The 19464-nt window shown below is 39.3% G+C and overlaps 1 long non-coding RNA gene across 1 annotated transcript; it reads left to right on the top strand.

Moving 5' to 3' along the window:
- The first annotated feature begins 16798 nt into the window (after nucleotides 1-16798).
- Nucleotides 16799-18131, top strand: LOC121049808. Its single transcript, XR_005801389.1, has 3 exons — nucleotides 16799-16980; nucleotides 17682-17770; nucleotides 18002-18131. It is a non-coding gene; the product is annotated as an uncharacterized LOC121049808 (long non-coding RNA).
- The last annotated feature ends 1333 nt before the right edge of the window (nucleotides 18132-19464 follow it).

Below are 19464 nucleotides of genomic sequence, written 5' to 3' on the forward strand. Positions count from 1 at the left end.
TTTGGTCCTCGCGCCTCTCAAACTTTTTAACTTAGTCCCTCCGCATTTTTTCAAAATTTTTGAACGAGACTTTACACATCGGTTAATTTAACGACCGATGTTTATAATCACAATAGAAATCGATATTTCATAAACCGATGTTAGGATGTATTTTTTACATCGCGTGCAATTCCGACCGATTTAATAGTGGTAATGTCTGATGGCATAATTCTAGTAGTGTTTGATGTAATGGATGCTTAATTTAATTTATATATGGAATTTGTTAATTATTGGATGCTTGTGTTTTGTGATAATTGATTAGAATGCATGCTTAGGAATTGTCAACTCTTGGGTATGTGTTTTAATAAGTCTAGATTAAAATTTAGGGGATGACATCCTTAGATTTTAGAGCTAGAACCCCGATTTAATATTCAGGGGAAGTATAAGCATGGTTCACTACATGATTAGTTCGATCGCAATTATGGTGGGTTTGGTTGCCTAATTCCTCGAACTCTAGGCCTCTTGATGTGAATTAGTGACCCTTGAACCGGCTCTAATTAATGTCAGGTCAGTTCCTACGGCCCTTGAACCAGAGTAGGAATGCCATGAAAGGGAATTTCGGCCCTTGAGCCTTGAAAAGCCTTGGGTACGGCTTCTACCATCTTTAATAAATTGCACGTAAATCAAATTAGCATCTAGAGCATTGAATTAGGGTTAGGATACATCCCTAACTACCAATCCCATATTTATATTTATTTTTTAGTTTTCTTTCCTTTATTTAATTTAGTTGTTAATTAAAGTTTCTATTTAAATTCCTGCACTTTAGTTATTACAAATTCAAATTACTATTTTCGGTGACAATTTTTATCTCATTGTAAATAGTCATCACTAGGTTTTAGTTTTGATTAGGCTTCGGTGCAAACAAAAGCCGAGCATTGCTAAGGCTTGGTGTCTTAGAATAGCATTTTTACTTATTTTATTTTTCTTTTGTTTGCTAAGTGTCTTTATTTCCGATTATCCAAGGATTGTTTGTTAGCCACTAATCCCCGTGGTATGATAACTTTGGGCATAACACTTCCGTATCTTGACAATGATACGTACGCTTGCGTAAATGTGTATCAAGTCATGTACTGGAGATTTAGTAGCTCCAATAGGAAGTTATGTTCAAGCCTGTTGGTCTGACGTTATGAGTGGGTCATTAGTGGCTCCTGATTGTATCATTCATATCATTTGTAACACTTCTGTATGAATGAACCTATTTGATCAAAAAAAAAAAGATCAGTCGGAAGGAACTGGGGAGTGAGAATAAGTTATTCAAATATATATATATATATATATGTGTGTGTGTGTGTTTGATTATATATATATATATAATCTTTTATAGCTAATTCATCCCATGAGTTTGGGAGTTTATGACAAATTTGCATTAACTAGTATAGGTTTGGCTCTGTTTACATCTTTTAAATACTTGAGGGGTTATGCTTAACCCAAAAGACATAACATTCCAGTTGTAGTGTCCACATGGAGTATTGAAAGCAGTCAAGGGTTTTGATTCTCCTGTTAGCTTTAATTGCCAAAATCTTGGTTTACAATCAAATTTTCTAAAGATTTTAGCACCCTATGTATCACCGTAGTGTTTCTTCACTACAACTTCTTGTCTATTTGTAGATGGTAGTGGAAGAATATGTAATGCTCATTCTGGCCTTACCCTTATATTAATGAATCTCAATTATGCTTTTCTTACTTAAAAAAAAATAATCCATCGAATTCTAATTGTTCATTTAATCTTTTATAGTTGATTACCATGCGGGTCTTTTCTGTTTTAATTACCATAAATGCAGGACTTGAGTGTGGACTCATAGTTTCTTCTATATATGAGATACTTTTCTATTTCTTTTGTTTTCTTTTTCATAATTTATTCCTGGCTTTTTAGGAATTTGCACTTGTTTTAGTGCATCATTGATACACACGCACACACATATAGATACACAATTGAAAATTTACTGAAAATTTGCAGGAGTGATCTACTCAAAGAATATAAAGTAGCCTTCAAAATTAGGTGAGAAGCTATAAGAGGTGGCCGGATGTCGATTCAGAAAACATGGGAATGTGCCTGTGGTTTTAGACAAGAAGATAGAGGAAAACAAGTGTTATGGTCACATCTTATAAAGCATTAACTTCATTTATTTTAATTTTGGCAATATTCATTATGAACAGTGCGGTGAAGATGAATAAAAATCAAGAGGTAATTCTCTCATTTATACAGCCTCTTTTGTTGAGTATAAAAATAAATAAATAAATAAAAGTATTTGCATTTATGCCTAAAACTTTTTTGTTAGCAGTTCATATTTTGAGACAACAAAACTTGCCCTTGCTATCAATACAGTCATCATTTTGTTAAACGAAAAACACATTATGTGCCTTCGTAAAAGTGATTGACGGAGAGAGAATCAAGTAATTAGCAATCACCATCAATCAGCATGAATCAAGAACCAATCAGTAGTTAATCTCATCATTGTAATTGATATTTCTGTTGTAATTCTCTCCCTATACAAAGGGAATAAATTATGTTATATTTTTGAAAAATTTTCCTTTGTTGTAGAGAATTGATATTTGAGAGAGAATTGTTGTGTGTTCTCATTGATAATAGGGGCCTCTTTATATAGAGTATTACAAGGTATAGAATCTGAATTGTACAAGGAAAGATAATCATACAAGCAATGAATATCTCTAAGATTCTCCGAGATTATCTCTAATTAAAACACTATTACCACTAGGTCAAGTAACGTAGAGTTTGGGCTAAACACAAAGTAGAGATTTACTTAAACACTCCCCCTTGTTTTGCCCAAACGCGGTGCTTCTCTCATTGCCTCGCTAAAAACCTTGCCGAGTAACAAAAACCCAATGGGACAAAAATGACCTCAGTCGAAGGGGAAAAACTGCACAACACACCCTTCATGTTTCGAGATTTACATGTAGACATCTCCCCCTAGTGTCTGCATCTCCCCCTGATGACTACGGTCGTGAGAGATCGGATAACTTCTGCAAACGACACTACTAACATGTTCCTCGAAAGTGGAATTTAGGCAATGACTTAGTGAGCAAGCCTGCCACACTGTCCTCAGATTGAATCTAGTTCACTTTGATCTTGAGGAAAGTTTGTTGTTGCTGATTATACTTGGTGTGGTCACTTTTGAGGTAGCCTTGCTTCAAAACAAGCAGCATTATCCTATATGCTTGTAGGCTCATCTGTGGTTGACTTCAAACCACAATTGTTCGAACATGCATAACTATGGATCCACTCCATATACATTCATGAACCACTTCGTGAAGAGCAACAATCTCTGCATTGTTAGAAGATATAGCGACTAGGGTCAGTTGTGTGGACCTCCAAGATATCACGGTCTTTACCCATGGTGAACACTTAACCAGTTTGGGAATGACCTTTGTGTGGGTCAAACAGATACCCAACATCAGCAAAACCTTCCAAAACACATGTTGTTTTGGGATGGGAATAGAGGATGCAGGCCAGTGCTGGCGGCGTTCTTGGTGTGTGATGGGTCCAAATCCATCGTCTCTCTGTAGGGATAGAACAAGCCCATATCAATCGTACATCTCAAGTACCGAAAGATATCTTTTACACCAATCCAATGGCGTTGCGTTGGAGCAAAGCTATACCTTAGCTAACAAGTTCACTGCAAATCAGAAATCCGGTCTTGTGCATCGAGCTAAGTACAATAATGCGCGTATTGTACTAGGTAAGGCACTTCTGCCTCTAGCACATCTTCGTCATCATCCTTGGACGAAGAGGATCCCTTTTCAGGATCAAGACTACAGACCACTATGGGGGTGCTTGAAGGCTTGACCTTGTCAAAATGCCTAAGCATCTATCAACACGATGCTCAAGTTCCAAACTGAGACATAATCGTGTTCTCCCAAAATCCTTCATCTCAAACTCAGATTTCAAGTGTTCAGCGGTTTCCCTTAACTCTTAAAGGGCTTCCAATGAAGATCATGTCTAACATGAACCGTGATAGAATCCGAAACCTGTTATGGAAACGCGCTGGCATATCCCTTCCCAATCAAGTAGTCACTTTAGTGAGCGTTTCATCCTTATTGTAAACGCGCTCCATGGTCTAGAGCCATTTGACTTGGGTAAATGAAGTTCACCATGAACCTTTCATGTATATTCCGTATCTAGATCCCCATAGAGATACGTAGTGACCACATTTGTAAACTGCATATTCAGTTATTCGGAAACTACGAAACTGACAAGGTAGTATAGTGCAATGACATCCATTACGAGAGAATATGTCTCATCGTAGTCGATTCCAGGGCATATTGTGAGAAGCCTTGCGTCATAAGGCGAAATTACTATCTCTTTTTCTCACCACGCTTTCTAATGAAGACTCATTAGTCAATAGGTTTAAAGTTAGGAGGTGTTGGCATCACTGGCTCAAAAACCTTCCTCTTCGTTAGAGAATCCAACTTAACCTGGATCGCATTTTTCCATTTAGGCCAATTTTCTCAACGTTGGCATTCATTCATCAATGGAGCGTGGTTCGATATCATCTGACTCAACAAACTCATGCGCAATGAAATCCGCAACTACATCATCAATTATGTTAGAGTTTCTATCTCACGTCTTATGTACACTAGTGTAAGTTTCATAGAGCTCTATATTCTCAGGAATAGGTTCTGATGTTGAGGCGTCCCCCAACGATAACCATAACCCGGAAGATTCTCATGAGATGGATTTTCAGTGTCGATGATCAAAGGATTGAAATGTGCCAAAGTATCCTTCGAACCCATGGGCCTCCCACGCATCCTACCTATGGCCAGAGTGCCACTCTCTTTGGCATTGGCACCATGCATACCTCCGTGTAGGGTGGCGCTACGTCCTCTTGTAGAGACGTCCATCCTTGCAGGCATGTTTGCAGCATATTTTTGTGATCTCGTCACTTTAACTGGGATCGAGATGAGACATAGTGGGGACAGACTACGACAATTCCTGTCGTTCCTTCAGAACATTCGTGTTCTTATCTCCCCTTAACGACGGGAAGACTGTCTCATCAAAGTGACATCCGCAAATCTAGCGGTAAGGAGATCGCCTAGCAAGGGCATTAAGTGGCAGACGATTGTTGGAATCTCAAATCCAACTGAGTTCCCATTCTTTTGTAAGGACCCATCATAGAGCGTTGTGGCAGCGCAATAGGCACATAAATGGCACACTCAAATATGCGCAAGTACGATAATTATACTTAGTCCCTAGCTGTAACGCAGAGGTAGATTGAGTGGCAGTGGGTAGTAGATGAATTAGCATAGCTGCATACGATCTTGCATCACCCCAAGCGGATATATGGAGATTGGTGCTCATTACCAATGTCCGGACTACCATCATAGTGTTTTCCGCAAGACCATTTGGGTGTGTACACGGAAATATGATGTCCAACATCAGTCCCCTTGCAACAACCATCGAAAGTCTTCGATGTTAACTCTCTAGCATAGTCAAGTCCAATTGACTAAATAGGATTATCTGGGGAGTGAGCCCGTTGTCATATGATATTTGCTAGGAGTGTAGCATAAGCATCATTACAAGTGGAGAATGGCATAACACGTGACCAGAGTGTTTGCTTGTCCACCAATCATCATGAGATATTTAAACGTCCGCAAGTTGGTTGAACTAGTCCACAAAATCCCCACGGATTCTATGTAAGAACATAATGAGTATTTTCATATCCTTTGCATAGGACGGTCTCAATCCTAATTTCCCTAAGGAACGGGCTTTGTAAAACGAACGAGAGACTTTAAAAGCAACCAATGAGAATTTTGGTTAGGCCTGAGCGTCTGAAACGCTATTTGAAGCAAGTTGGTGATTGTAGCATCAACTGGGGCGCCATCACCATGACGGACGCCATCCATGGTGTTATGGATAGGGACTGTGCCAGCCCTAGTTTGGTGGTGGACGGAGGCGGTACCCTAGGGAGCAGCGTCTATTACAATTAGTCCAGGAATCAACCTTTGATTCATGCTTCATTTTGCTCGAGAGAAAAGATGTCCATGTGAAGTCTTTAGTAGACGGATCATCATATCATGACCAGGATGACCTATCTTGTCGTGACAAAGCCAATATGTGTCTAAATCCAAGAGATATTCTCTCATAACTTCATTAGATTAATAGCTCGAATAGTGACATAGAGTCCACTAGAGAGACATATAAACTTCTCTAAGATACGCCTTTGTTCTCAATCATTAGAGGTATTGCAAAGGAACTCATTTCCGTTCTCTACATGCATTTTCGCATGGAATCCGTTGGCTATTCATAAGGTACGATTTGCCCTAAGAGCGTAGAGAGTTTCTATGACAGTAATCCAGGTGCCATTTGGCAAGTAGAACTTGGGCTATTCCATGTCCTTGAATTAATACCAATGGCCCAGCCATCGTAGTCACAAAGTAATATGCTCAGAATCAAAATTGAGTCATAATGAAAAGAACTCGAAATTTTATTCATAAGTCAATGGAGTTACATCATTGTCTCTTTGACCAAAGAAAATCTAATCCAAAATGCTAGCTAATGCAAAACAATATGACCAGGTGAGTTGAGAGATGTCGGTGGAGCAAGACTCGCTTAAGTACCACTAATCTCTGAACCTTCCTAGTCATCACACTTACTTTGAGTGCGCCTACTTTGAAGAAAAATTAAACCATTGGCATTTACTACAAAAATATATGGCAATTGCTTATTACATATCTTGGAAAAATAAAAAGACTTAATCAAAAACGCCAGTCTCTGGATCTTGGCCTTTGAAGTCTTCAACCCTTAGAGCGAGATCGTCATCTTGATCTTCTTGCTCTATGTAATTTGCTTCCCTTGCTTCATGATATGTCTTGTACGCGTTAGCAACATTCTGGGGTGCATTTCATGCTTTAGCCCAATGTCCGGATGCTCCACACCGAAGACAAGCATCATCATGGTCAGGTTCCATTAATCGAGGTACGCCTAGGGTGCGTTGGGGGCAGCTATGATCCTTGGTGGCACAATCACCATAGCCGGTGGCTCTACCTCTACGGTTCCGTGCAAGCCTATCTTGGTGATTTCCTTCCTCTTTGGGGCGAGAAAATGGACCAGAATGTCCAGAATAATCCCTTTTCTTAGGGTTTCGCTCCTAGCGCCCTCCCTTAGGAGCGTGACTATAATTAGACTCCTGAATTGGCTTTTCTCCCACGGGTCTAGAGTTATAGTTCTTCACAAGTATGTTGTCGTGCTTTTCAGCTACGTTCATGGCCCCAATAAGCTCATGAAATCTTGAGATGTGTCTAGCATTGATATCAATCCGATAGTTCTTGGCTATCATCAATGCAGAGACAGGGAAGGTAGAGAGAGTCTTCTCGATCAATATCGTATCAGTGGTTTTCTGCCCACAGAATTCCATCAAAGACTTGATACGAAGTTCTTCCGAATTGTAGTCAAGTGCTACGTCATCTCACTTCTAAATCAGGAAGCAGGGAGTCATGAACGTTGCCAAAACGATGCTCAAGTTCTACCCATAGTTTTTTGGGGTCTTCCTCATTGAGGTACTCATTCTGGAGCGCGTCATTCATGTGCCTTGTCATGAGAATTATGACTTTAGCTTCCTTGGCCTCTCTCTTACCTCTATTCACTTCAAAAGCGGCAACTTGTTAAAGAGTAAGCACGTTCTGACTTGGCTCTTGGATCGTACTTAGGACCTCATTAGCCTTAAGATGCTGGCGCACATCACGGACCCACTTGTGGTATCCTGCGCCACTTGTATCTAGTGGAGCGAAGCTCAACTTGTTTAGGTTATTCATCCTGAAAAACAACAAAAGATAAGGGTTAGTTTCGGAGGGAAAAGGCTACCACGAAAAACAATAAAAATTTCTGAGCATAGTTGCTGATAGGAGCGTAATTATACATTATTTATATCAAATTCCTTTATATTTTCATACGTTCTTGATATTTTCTAGTTATTTACTTTGTTTATATGTTTTGTAGGTATTTTAGAGCAAAGAAGAAGAAAAGATGCAAAAGAGGGATTGAAAGCCAAAATCAGCAAATCTGTCTGTGCAGATCAGTCAACTTCGATAGAGTATTGAGAGCAGCTTAGGACAATCCAGATAATTTTCTTTATATTCATGGAAAGCCTCAGATGTCTAATTTCCAGAGCTTTTTATGGTTCGTCAATATGATTTTTTATAAGAAGTTATGACCGATTTAGTACAAGGAGGTCAGACTGCACGCGAATCTGAGTCCAAACAAGGAAAAATTGTCTCCTAGAGCTATAAGGGAAGAAGAATTAAAAGTCCTTCTTTAATTAGAGATCAAATTCCTTAGTTCTTGGAGGAGAAGAAGTCTTGACGCAATAACTATATAAAAAGGAGTCTAGGGCATCATTGTAGACATCTTTGGACGCACAACATCATTCCATTGCCGCCATCCTCTCATCCCTCTCTTTTCATGTTTTATTTTATTTCTTTTATGTATTACTACTAGTTTTTGATAGTTAGGGGCTGCCTAAGCCCTAGACATGTGTAAACTAAGATTTTGGCGTTAATTTTATAGTTTCTTGGATATTGAATGTTTGTTAATTCATTGGTTTCTGATTGATAAATTCTGGTTTCGTTTATTATTGTTGCAAACGTAGTAAGCATGCTAGGATTTTATTGCTATGATTTCGTGTTTAGATCATCATGTCAAGCATGTTATCTAGAGTAGCACATGAGTGACTTGAGCCCAATTCATATGAATTAGCATCTAGGTAGATTAGGACAACATCAGTACTGAAATTGCCTAGCTTTATTCACAACCTTTTTGTTCTTAATGACTTTTGACTTGAGAGCTGTGTGAGAAGATCACTCTAGGTTCCATGTTAGAAGCTAGGTTAAGTTGAAGACATCATTCTCTTAACATATCAAGTATGAAAGGTGAATAGGTTAAGTTCAACACATCATTGGATTAGCTTGAGTAAAGGCATTCAATTGAAAAGAAGCATATAGGTTAACAAATCTTAGGTGAAATATGGTCTAGTGGTGTATGGTTGTTCCTAGCTATTGTTTATCCCATCTATTTTAAAAACCAAAAACAATTCTTTATTTTCGTCACTTTCTGTTCTCTATTTTGTTTTATCGATTTAGTATAGTAAATCAACTGCGATTCCCCTGAAATTTTGTATTAGTCGTTCTTAGTGTGTCTAGTTCGTGACTGAAAACTTTCATAATTTTTTGTTAAGTGTAGATAGGGTTTTTAATTTCGTCTTTATTAGAGGTCAGTTTTAGTGTTTTGTCTGTTTTCGAGTCTAGATTTGCATATTAAGCACAATCCTCTACGGGAGACCCCTTCTTTCCCATACTACTATTGATTAATATTTGTGATTGAGGGGTTAAATTATTACGCCTATTTTAGGTGTATCAGTTGCTTCCAAGAAATTAGGAATTTCCAAGCGTAGTCACTTCCAAGAAATTTGATTCATTAAATCGAAACAATGATGTTTGTGGTCGATCATTTTATCTCAACAAACTCTAAGTTTGGAGGACTCTATAAGCTCCAAGCTTGGAGTGAGCACGAACCCCCACAGTTCGGCTTAATTTGGTCTCCCCTATGATGTAGAAAGGGGGGTAGAAGAATGGAGTTTGCAAGTCCCCAAAAAGAAGAGAAATTGAATTAAAAAAAGGGGAACTTTTAGAAAAAATACCTCTAAATAGGTTGTCGGAAAATTTGGCCTGAAAAAGTCACCTGAAAACTGCCGGAAAAGTGGCTGGAAAGTTGATTGGAAATGGTCAACCGACGTTGACCGGTGCTGACGTGGCACTGGGGTCAGCTGCCGACGTGGCTGCTGACGCGGACGCTAGTGCTGACAAGACAATGACGCAGGCGCTGACGTGGCAGTGCTGATGTGGCGATGGGCTTCTAGGCTCCTTGGTCTTCTGGGCAGAGGGATTGGCTCCTTCTGCTGCTGGGCTGAGCTAGTCTCCTTCTGCTTCTGGGCCGGACTGCTTCTGATTCTTCTGGGCTAGGCTGCTTCTAATTCTTCTGGGCTGGGCTGCACAGGGCTTGAGGCAGGGGCTGGAGATGCAGGTGGTGGCTCAAAGGTGCAGCAGGTTCAGTGGCTGGTCCATGTATTTTTTGGCCGGTTCTGGAAATAATTTTTCCAGTTCCAGGAACTTGGGATTAAAACTCTTCTGATGGTGCAGTGTGGCGGTCTAAGGTGGAGGAAAAAGCTCTGAACCGGGTAGGGAAACTTCTGTAACTTCCGGAGGCCGATTCGGTGTTTTTCCGGCCTGTTCTGGGGGTGGTGCCGCCTGTTCTGGACTCCTGGAGTTGAGAGCTTCAAGGTGGGCGGCAGAGGTTGCTGGGATATGAGGGCTATGAATTTAAGGTTTCAGGGTTATGGCTTCGTGCTGATAATGTGTTGTAGAGAATTGATATTTGAGAGAGAATTGTTGTGTGTTCTCATTGATAATAGGGGCCTCTTTATATAGAGGATTACAAAGTATAGAATCTGAATTATACAAGGAAAGGTAATCATACAATCAATGAATATCTCTAAGATTCTCCGAGATTATCTCTAATTAAAACCCTATTACCACTAGGTCAAGTAACCTAGAGGTTAGGCTAAACACAAAGTAGAGATTTACTTAAACATCCTTTTCTTTTATCAAAACTTGAAAGTTTCATCTCTAAGTTATAAAGTCACACAAGTCTCCTATTCGTAAGTGAGAGGTCGTGATTTCGACTCACGAAAATCTCGTTGTTGTAATTAAGAGTTGTTGATGTGATAATAAAAAATAAAAAAATGGATATTTTTTTTTCCAGATGTATGAGGTTGTACGAAATTTGAATTAATTCATGATTGATGATTTTGTAATTTGAGTACCTCATTGACACTTTTTAAATTATTGGTTGTCGATACAAATAGTTTGGACAATTTTTATAGAAAAAATTAAACGAATAAAATTAAAGTATAGAATTAAATTCTTTTATTTGAAGTAAAAAATTACATGTTCATACATAATTTGGACGGAGTACAAACTATGGAATCAAACACTCCTTTCTGCATCATAAAATATCGATCCGTTGTAGCCAAGTTCTCCTCTTTTCATTTTGACCTTTAAAACACAGAAGCCCAGTAATGCCGCGGAAATTCGTAATTATTTTCTCAGGAATTTCTGGAATCTAATTTATGATTGTTGGACGGTTTCGTGGCTCGTGGACGGAGCGGAAGTGTTTCGGACGAATTAATTATTTGAAAAGTATGACTTTAGGGGGGGTTCAAGGTTGACTTTTGATACGTTGAGATTCTCCGAAAACTTCCTTCACGAAAGTTGTAGAACGCGTCGATACGAGTTCGTGGACATGTGGAACGCGGAAATCGGAGTTCGTATGAGAAAATTATGAGGGTTTGAAAATTTTGGAAAGTTACTATATATAGGGGTTTCCCTTTTGGGAAAGTTACTATTCTCATTTTGGTAAGTTTCCATTTTCGGAAACTCTCTTTTCTCTCCGTTCTCTCTCCTGATTTTCGACTGACCCGACCCAGACCTGGTGGATCCGACCCGGATTTTCCGATGACCTCCGGCGACCGCAGACCACCAGACGAGCCCAGATCAGTTCGCCTCCTCCGTGCGCTCCTCCCTATGGTGTTAGTTTGCACGGCGGTTCACATGAAAGTAGAGATCGGAGCAGCTACAGTAGACGTAATCGAGACCCGACCGGAAATCCATTTTTCCCGCAACGACTCGGCCGATCCTTCTTGGTTTTGGAATCTCACCCTCCTTCTGATCATCCTCATGCCCGCCTTGAAGGACGATTTTGCTTGTGGAGTGGAAGATCTAGGTTTGAAAATTTGTGGTGCACAACGAATCTGGGGCTTGATCAGACGGCTGCGATTGGCCGATCTTGCAAGCTTGATCTAGGACGATCTAGGCCGAACCAGACTTAGCTCCAGGTATGAAAGTTGCTCTACTCTTCATGATGAACATTTCTGGTTGGCTTGATTATTGTGGTTTTGAGTTTTGGCCGGTGGTGGTTGTGGTGGTTGCACCGCCGACTGTGGTGGCGTTATGGTGGCCTTCCGGCCATGGAATGGTTAGTTTCTGGTATTGTATATCATCTACTCGTCGATACGAGCGTTTTGATATATAATACGTAATTTTTTGAGATCGTATGAGTATATTGTGATTTTTACGGTTTTGGACCATTTGATGCTTCGATCCGTGAGGGTCCGAGCGTCCGATTGACTTGTGGTTTGGACATATCGATCATAAAAGTGTTCCGGAGACATTGGGTGATCTTGGACGTGGTTTCGCCTCGATTAGCGTCACTTTGGGGATTTAGTTCAAAACAGGGGTTTCAGACTTAATTATGTTGTGTATCGTTACTGATTTGAGGTCATTGGTGATTAGGTGCTTCTAAAGGTGAATTGGACTAGTTGTTGGTGATAGTGTTAGTTCGGTTTTGTATAGAAGACGCAGCGGGATTCTGAGATGAGTAATCTCACAAGGTCCAAGGTTCATTAATGAACGGATTTCCTTTATCGTTTTGAGAGTTATTGATTTAACTGCAAACTATAGTTGGTATGGCATTCCTGAGCGGATGACTACGTAATTATATATTTATGTGAATTATATGTGTTTTGGTGGATTTGTGGATTTATGGAAACAATTTGCATGATTGATGTATTTTATTGTTTTGGGTTGTGGCTTTTCGAAAAACAATTGGTGGGAAATGGTATTTCTATTGTTTTGAAAAGTGTTTGAGGATGTGAGAGTCACAGGTTGTGATTTCTCCTTTTGGTTTGATTTAACGTTTTGATCCGACGACCGGTGGTCTGAGGATGTGAGAGTCACAGGTTGTGATTTCTCATTTTGGGTTGATTTAACGTTTTGATCTGACGACCGGTGGTCTGAGGATTTGAGAGTCATAGGTTGTGATTTCTCCTTTTGAATTGATTTGACGTTTTGATCTGAGGGTCAGGTTGGCCTAAGGATCCCGGGTTGCAGGTTGCATCCTCAGGCAGTGTTATATCGTAAGGTTGAACCTTGGCCGGGTGGCAGGTTACGATTCAGTTAGAGCTTTAGTCTGTCTGCTATGGTACTTCATGGATCTAAGTATGTTACTTATGACTCCTGGGTACGTATTTTGTCCAGGTTGGACCAAAGAATCATATTCTATTTGTTAGGTGTTAATGCTCAAAGTCCGGTGGTAGCCGGTCTTTCGTTTAACGCGGGTCCGGTGGGCGGACCGCTACTCTGAGGATTTGATGGCCTCCGCTAGCTGTCACACAAGAGACAGGGCGTTAGAGGGAGACCGTGTTAGGCAGTCTTCACTTCTCCGATGCCTAAGTCAGTCAATGCATATAGGCAGCATAACAATAAATGAGTAGTAAATGCGTAATTAATGAGGAGAGAGGAGAGGACCTTTTATAGGTGAGGAGAAGGTTGACCTTCTTCTTGTTTTCAATGTGGGACTGATGTACTTCGATTCCCAGCGTCTGGAGCTTCTGATGCTATCTTGGCGCGGCGCGTGGCGGAGCGTCAGCGGTGATCTGGGGGCGATCCGGGGCTTAGGCGGTAGCCCGCCTGGCTGTGCCTTCGCAGGTCACTCCTTTGGTGAGAGTCGGTACCTCTGGCGGTACAATGAGCGGGGCTCATTATAGCTAATTATGCTTGCAAACGCACATGTAGGTACATTAGGTTAACTATAGATATGATTGATGTGATTTGATGTTTTGTCCAGGTTGGACCGATTTGTGTTTTGTCCAGGTTGGACCGATTTGATGTTTTGTCCAGGTTGGACCGATTTGTTGTTTTGTCCAGGTTGGACCGATTTGTGTTTTGTCCAGGTTGGACCGATTTGATGTTTTGTCCAGGTTGGACCGATTTGTGCTTTGTCCAGGTTGGACCGATTTGGTGTTTTGTCCAGGTTGGACCGATTTGTGTTTTGTCCAGGTTGGACCGATTTGATGTTTTGTCCAGGTTGGACCGATTTGTTGTTTTGTCTAGGTTAGACCGATTTGTTGTTTTGTCCAGGTCGGACCGATCTGTGTTTTGTCCAGGTTGGACCGATTTGTGTTTCGTTCAGGTTGGACCGATTTGTTGCTTTATCCAGGTTGGACCGATTTATTGTTTTGTCCAGGTTGGACCAATTTGGTGTGTTTTGTCCAGGTTGGACCGAATTGTTGTTTTATCCATGTTGGATCGATTTATCATAATTGAATTGTTAGGTTAACGATTTATATGATTTCATCACAGTGTGACTTTCGTTGATTTCTTTTGGGAAAGAAGTGTTGTGATGGGAAGCATAGTATGTTTTCCTTATTCTCGAGTTGAAAGGTTTTCCTCATTTTTGGTGTGAGTTGTGTGGTTTTGAGTTACTCATACGGGCTTGCAAAAGCTTACCGGGTTTGTTGTGTGACAACCGGGTACACTATTCAAACTGTGTAGGGGTTATTTCTGCAGGTCAGGTTAATCGTGGCTGAAGCCGAGGTAGCATGCTTGCAGCTTTACGGTAGGAAGCCAATTTTGTGACTTTACCGTTATTTGGACTTCCGTTGTAGCAAGCTCTGAGGAGCATTTACGTTTTATTTTGTTGTTGACAATTTAATTCGTACGCTTATGTAATATAAGACTCTGTGGGCGGGTCAATATTGACATAGTGGGTTCAAGACATCATTACCTATGTAGTTTAAAAGGGGAAAAAGTTCCAGGTGCTTGGTATTGATGGTTGAACGATCATGCATATGTAATTATGAGATTATATATCGATTTTTAGTTGTGTTAAAAATTAGGGGCGTGACAAGCCCTGCAAGTGAAATTAATCAAAATAAATATTAGTTATAGATATGAAGTATCAATCATAAGAACTATTGAGAAAAATTGAGAGAGAGAGAGAGGAGAAATGCTTGCATGTAGCTAGTTGCAAATATCAGGTGAATTGGAAAGATGATGCATAATTGTATATCACTATTAATTTGAAGAGAAAAAAATTGCGTACTTGCTGCAATCTGCGTTGGGATCAAGAGGTACAGGAATTGTGACCTTGCAATACTGAGGAATGATGTATTGAAGTTTTCCGACATCAAAATGAAAGGCAAGAATAATCTGCTTCATTCATTCACCCAGATCTCTACGTACTTGTCTGGATGTAACTTTAGAAACCAATTCTTTCACAGCTCCGCATCAAGAAGAGCTAGGAGTTGGAGGGCCATTTCTAACCAACACTACTACAAAAAGTTAATCACATAACACTAATCACACAATGGAACAGAAATCTTCTGCTGTGTGTTTAAGTAAAATCTATTGTACAACGGTATTAGTAATGTTCTGTTGTATGAGTGTCAACAAAGTGATAACTTTTTTTTCAGGACTACATTGCATAACACAATTAAGTATTGTCCGTTGTATGAGTCTTATAAATTTAGCAGTAGATTTCTCTCCACTCTCAAGTCTTGGTTGCCTCTTGAAATATGAAATTTGGGATACTTAGTACAACGGTGCTTGATATTTTCTGTTGTGTGATTGAAAACTAGATGCCAAATTTTGAGGAAGCTTTCTTGAATGTCTTCCACTAGGTAAACCTAGTGCAAGCTGTAGAAATTGGACAACAAAAGTTATACTTTTCTGTTGTGTGAAGTGGGAACATAGGCGGCAGTTTGAGTGAAAATGTAGCAGGCGGTAGATTTCCCTCCATGTTTTGGTATTTTGACTTTATGTAGTGCACTCATAAGACAGTTTGTTTAAGTTTCTGTTGTGGGAGTAACTTTGAGAATTTTTTACAAGGTTTAATTGCCACATCGTGTCCAAAAGAAGAAAACAAAATCCAGCAGTCCTCTCGACCCTCTCGACACCAAGTCCTCTCTCTCGAACCCTCTCTCTCAGTCCTCTGAGCCAAAAGCTCAAAGCTTTCCCTTAATCCTCTCATCCAAAACCCTCAAAATGCAATTCCCATAATCTTCATCTCATCCAATTGCTTCCCCAATTTGAATCTCAACCTTCAATTCAACTCTACCATCTCCAGTTCAACGTTTTTTGCTATCAAATTGGCATTCCCTGGCTGTTTTTACCCTTTTTTAGGTCATCTTTCTTCGTCTCCGAGACCGCACTGTACCAAAATCTTCACCTTCCTATTTCAATTTGCTCTCATGGCGAACCGCGTCTCCTGAGGGTTTTCTGGCTACTTGGCCCAAAATCTAGCCTCCTCCGCCAATACTCGCGTCAGTAATTGCTGTGGCGTCCATGAATACTAGGTTAGGTCTCAACCAACCAGAAGGCCAATGTCGACCGCTTCGGCATCGTCCCAAATTACTGCTCCAAGTTCTCGACCAGGAACAAGACTCTGACCTCCCTGCACGGTGCCCTTACAGAAGAACTCCTCTGCGAAAGCTCCAAGACCCTGATTATGTCCACCTTGCTCTCTGAGAAGCTTTAATGGAAGCTTTGTATCCGTGGAGGAGCCAAACCCAAAGACAAGGGCACGGCCTGGCTTGATTTCTTCAGCAGGTCCCCAATCTCTCCCATTGATGCTTATGAATCTATTGAGTTTCTTATTGTTTTTTATTTTGTTATGAAGTTTTCATTGTTTTTTTGTGTTTGATTTTATTGGAATTTGGTAGGTGAAAGTGGAAATGGCAAGCTCAGTAGAGAAGGAGGTTGTGTCCTTAGAGCTGAAAGTGCAAATGGCAAGCTCAATGGAGAAAAAGCAGACCTATTTTTTGTGCCGGCGTATACAAAATGTGTTTGAATGTTGGGTGGTCTTAATGATAAAGAGATTAACCAGACATATATGTATATATATATATATATATGTGAAGGTAAAGTCGTTGCGGTTTTGTTTGAACTATAGGTCTTGGGTGTTTGTTGATCTTCCTTTGCATCCAGTGTTTTGCTTATAAAGCAATAGGTTGTTATGTTATGCGATCTGGTGTTGAGTCAAATGCCATATTTCAGGCGATCTGGTGGTCGTGACCATATTTTTGTGTTTCGGAGGTACATTTGTTTTCCATGAATTATGCTTTCTCCTAACTTGCCAGAAGTTTTTGTTATTGATGCTCACTTTCATGGTTTACTCTGAAGTAGTGGGGCTGGTGCTCATTTATTTAGGTCGTGGGAAAAATTCATAAATCGTTCCATTATTCTGTTAAACAATCACATGACTTGATGAATGTGATGTTATATTTAGATTAACTTTTTATTAACCTTGTGGTAGATGTCTCACAAAACTAGTAGTTAGATCACATCTAGTGTGTATCTTTTTGGTCAGATATACACCAGTATGGCAATTAATAGCTGTATGTATATAGTTTTGGACGACATTACTATTTTCAAGCTTATTTTTATCATCCAAATTTCTTCATTGTCAATGACCTGTTTACTAGCTGTTTATCTTTTGGTGGTAATTATATTGGATGGTAAACTGATGCTGCATTTGCTTCAAACTCTATCTTGGCTCCTACCATTATCTTACTGTTATTATTATTATTATTATTATTTTGGTTCCTTGGAGAATGTCGAGTCATTGTGTTCTTAATTATTGTGAGTTAATTTTTAAGTTCAACAACTTAGCCTAGTTTTTTTTTTTTGGGAATTATTTCTCATTAATTGGGTGTCCACAGCAAATTTCTTTACTTTGGTGTCTCATATCTTTTATCATTGTTTTCATGAACTTCTCTGCCTTGCTTTCGCTTCAGGTTGCCTTGAGGCTCTGCTTTCAACATATGAGCTATGAGTTTAGAGCTCCATAGTACTTGCCTCTCTAAACTCTCAGTCTCGGATTCGGGTAATTTATCTTTTTTCCTAATATGTAATGGGGTTAATTTACTTGCACAATATCCATAACAAGTTCTAAGTTTTTGGTTAGTAATTAAGGCAATTCTCAGTTTTGATTTTGTTGCTTGCAATTATGTTTGGTATTTGTTGCTTGCATTGCTTGTAATTATGTTTGGTATTTGTTGCTTGCAGTTTTGTTGTTATTTTCTTATGTTGATTACTTCTTCTAAATTTATTGTAGAGAAACTGGGGCCTTGTGTGCAATGAAGGAAGTTGATCTCATTCCTCATGATCCTAAATCTGCAGAAAGTATAAAGCAATCGGAAAATGCTTCAGTTACATGGTGTTTCTTCAATGTTGCTGGTTGCCTCATAAGTCCCAAATCAATGAAAATTGGGAGGGTTTAGCTGTAGTTCTTGCTATGCATTTATTATGCTGAGTTTGATAATCTATGGGACTCGCTTATGTTCCTTCTCATTTAGGTTTGCAGGAGATCCAATAGAGTTGCTGAAGAGAGCAAAAAACCAAGTTAGCCTCTTTATCTATCTCTCTGTCTTTTCTATATCAATGTAGTCACTATATTAAAACAAAATATGTTCCTTCTCATATTTGTTCATCTGGTGATGCAGGAGGAACTAAATTTGCCAAGTGATTCATCTGTAACGAGACTGGTCACTTGAGCAAGGACTGTCCTAAACCCTCATGGGATTTATCCAAAGGAATGACTTACATATGTGATCTTCACTTTACCATGTCATTGATACTATATTATTTCTCCTAACAAGGAATTAAGTTCTTAGGAGAGGTTATTGATTAGTATTTGTGCTATTTTGTTTCATACAATTAAATTCTTAACAGTATATACAATTAATAGCAATGCCAACTACTTGGGTCATATATAGAAAACGGAAGAGAAGAAGAACACAATTCAAACTTTCATCTTTTGGAATGAAGAATGTGTTACCATAAACTTATATAACTGGATGCTTTGAGAATCCATTTCAAATTTCTATTGCTATCAAATTAACTCAAACATCCTAAACACTGGCTTTTCTGGAGATATATAAGTAATCATATTCTTGTATTAGGTTATACATAAGCAACAACATCAATTCTCCTACTTTCTTTTAGTTTCCTGTCTAAAATACAAATTAACATCGACCAGCCCTGTAATACAAGTTCTAAGACTTGAAAATACAGTTTTTAATTTTCTGCTATTTAATGTCTACCATTGCAGCCTTTTCATTTTTTCTATTTTGATGGATTAATTTGTTTTGATTGAACTTTCTTTGTTATGTCACTCAGCGGATGATGCGATTTGGGACTTGTATCTATGTGAATGATTGTACAAAATGTACAAGTCGCAGTTTATTGGAGGTCAGAAAGAGAAATTTGTGAGGTATGGAATCTACATTGTACTTTATACTACTGCTCGTCCATCAACTGGTCTTGAAGATATTTAGCATCTCTCAAATAACAAACTTGTAGTATGGTAAGAGAAACTTTGGTTTCATATGTCTATTTAATGTCTATTTACTTAGCCAAAGCTTGCTATACACCTTTCAACTTATAGTTAATTAGTATGCCTATTTGATGTCTACTGCATTGGTGGCATGGAAACTTGTTCATAGTATGTAAGTGAATAATATTAGTTGTAGATCACAATTCTGGTTTCTTATACTTTTTCTGGATTTTATCTTTTGC

Source organism: Rosa chinensis, chromosome 6 (assembly GCF_002994745.2).
Source record: "Rosa chinensis cultivar Old Blush chromosome 6, RchiOBHm-V2, whole genome shotgun sequence".
In the NCBI taxonomy this organism is placed as follows: domain Eukaryota; kingdom Viridiplantae; phylum Streptophyta; class Magnoliopsida; order Rosales; family Rosaceae; genus Rosa; species Rosa chinensis.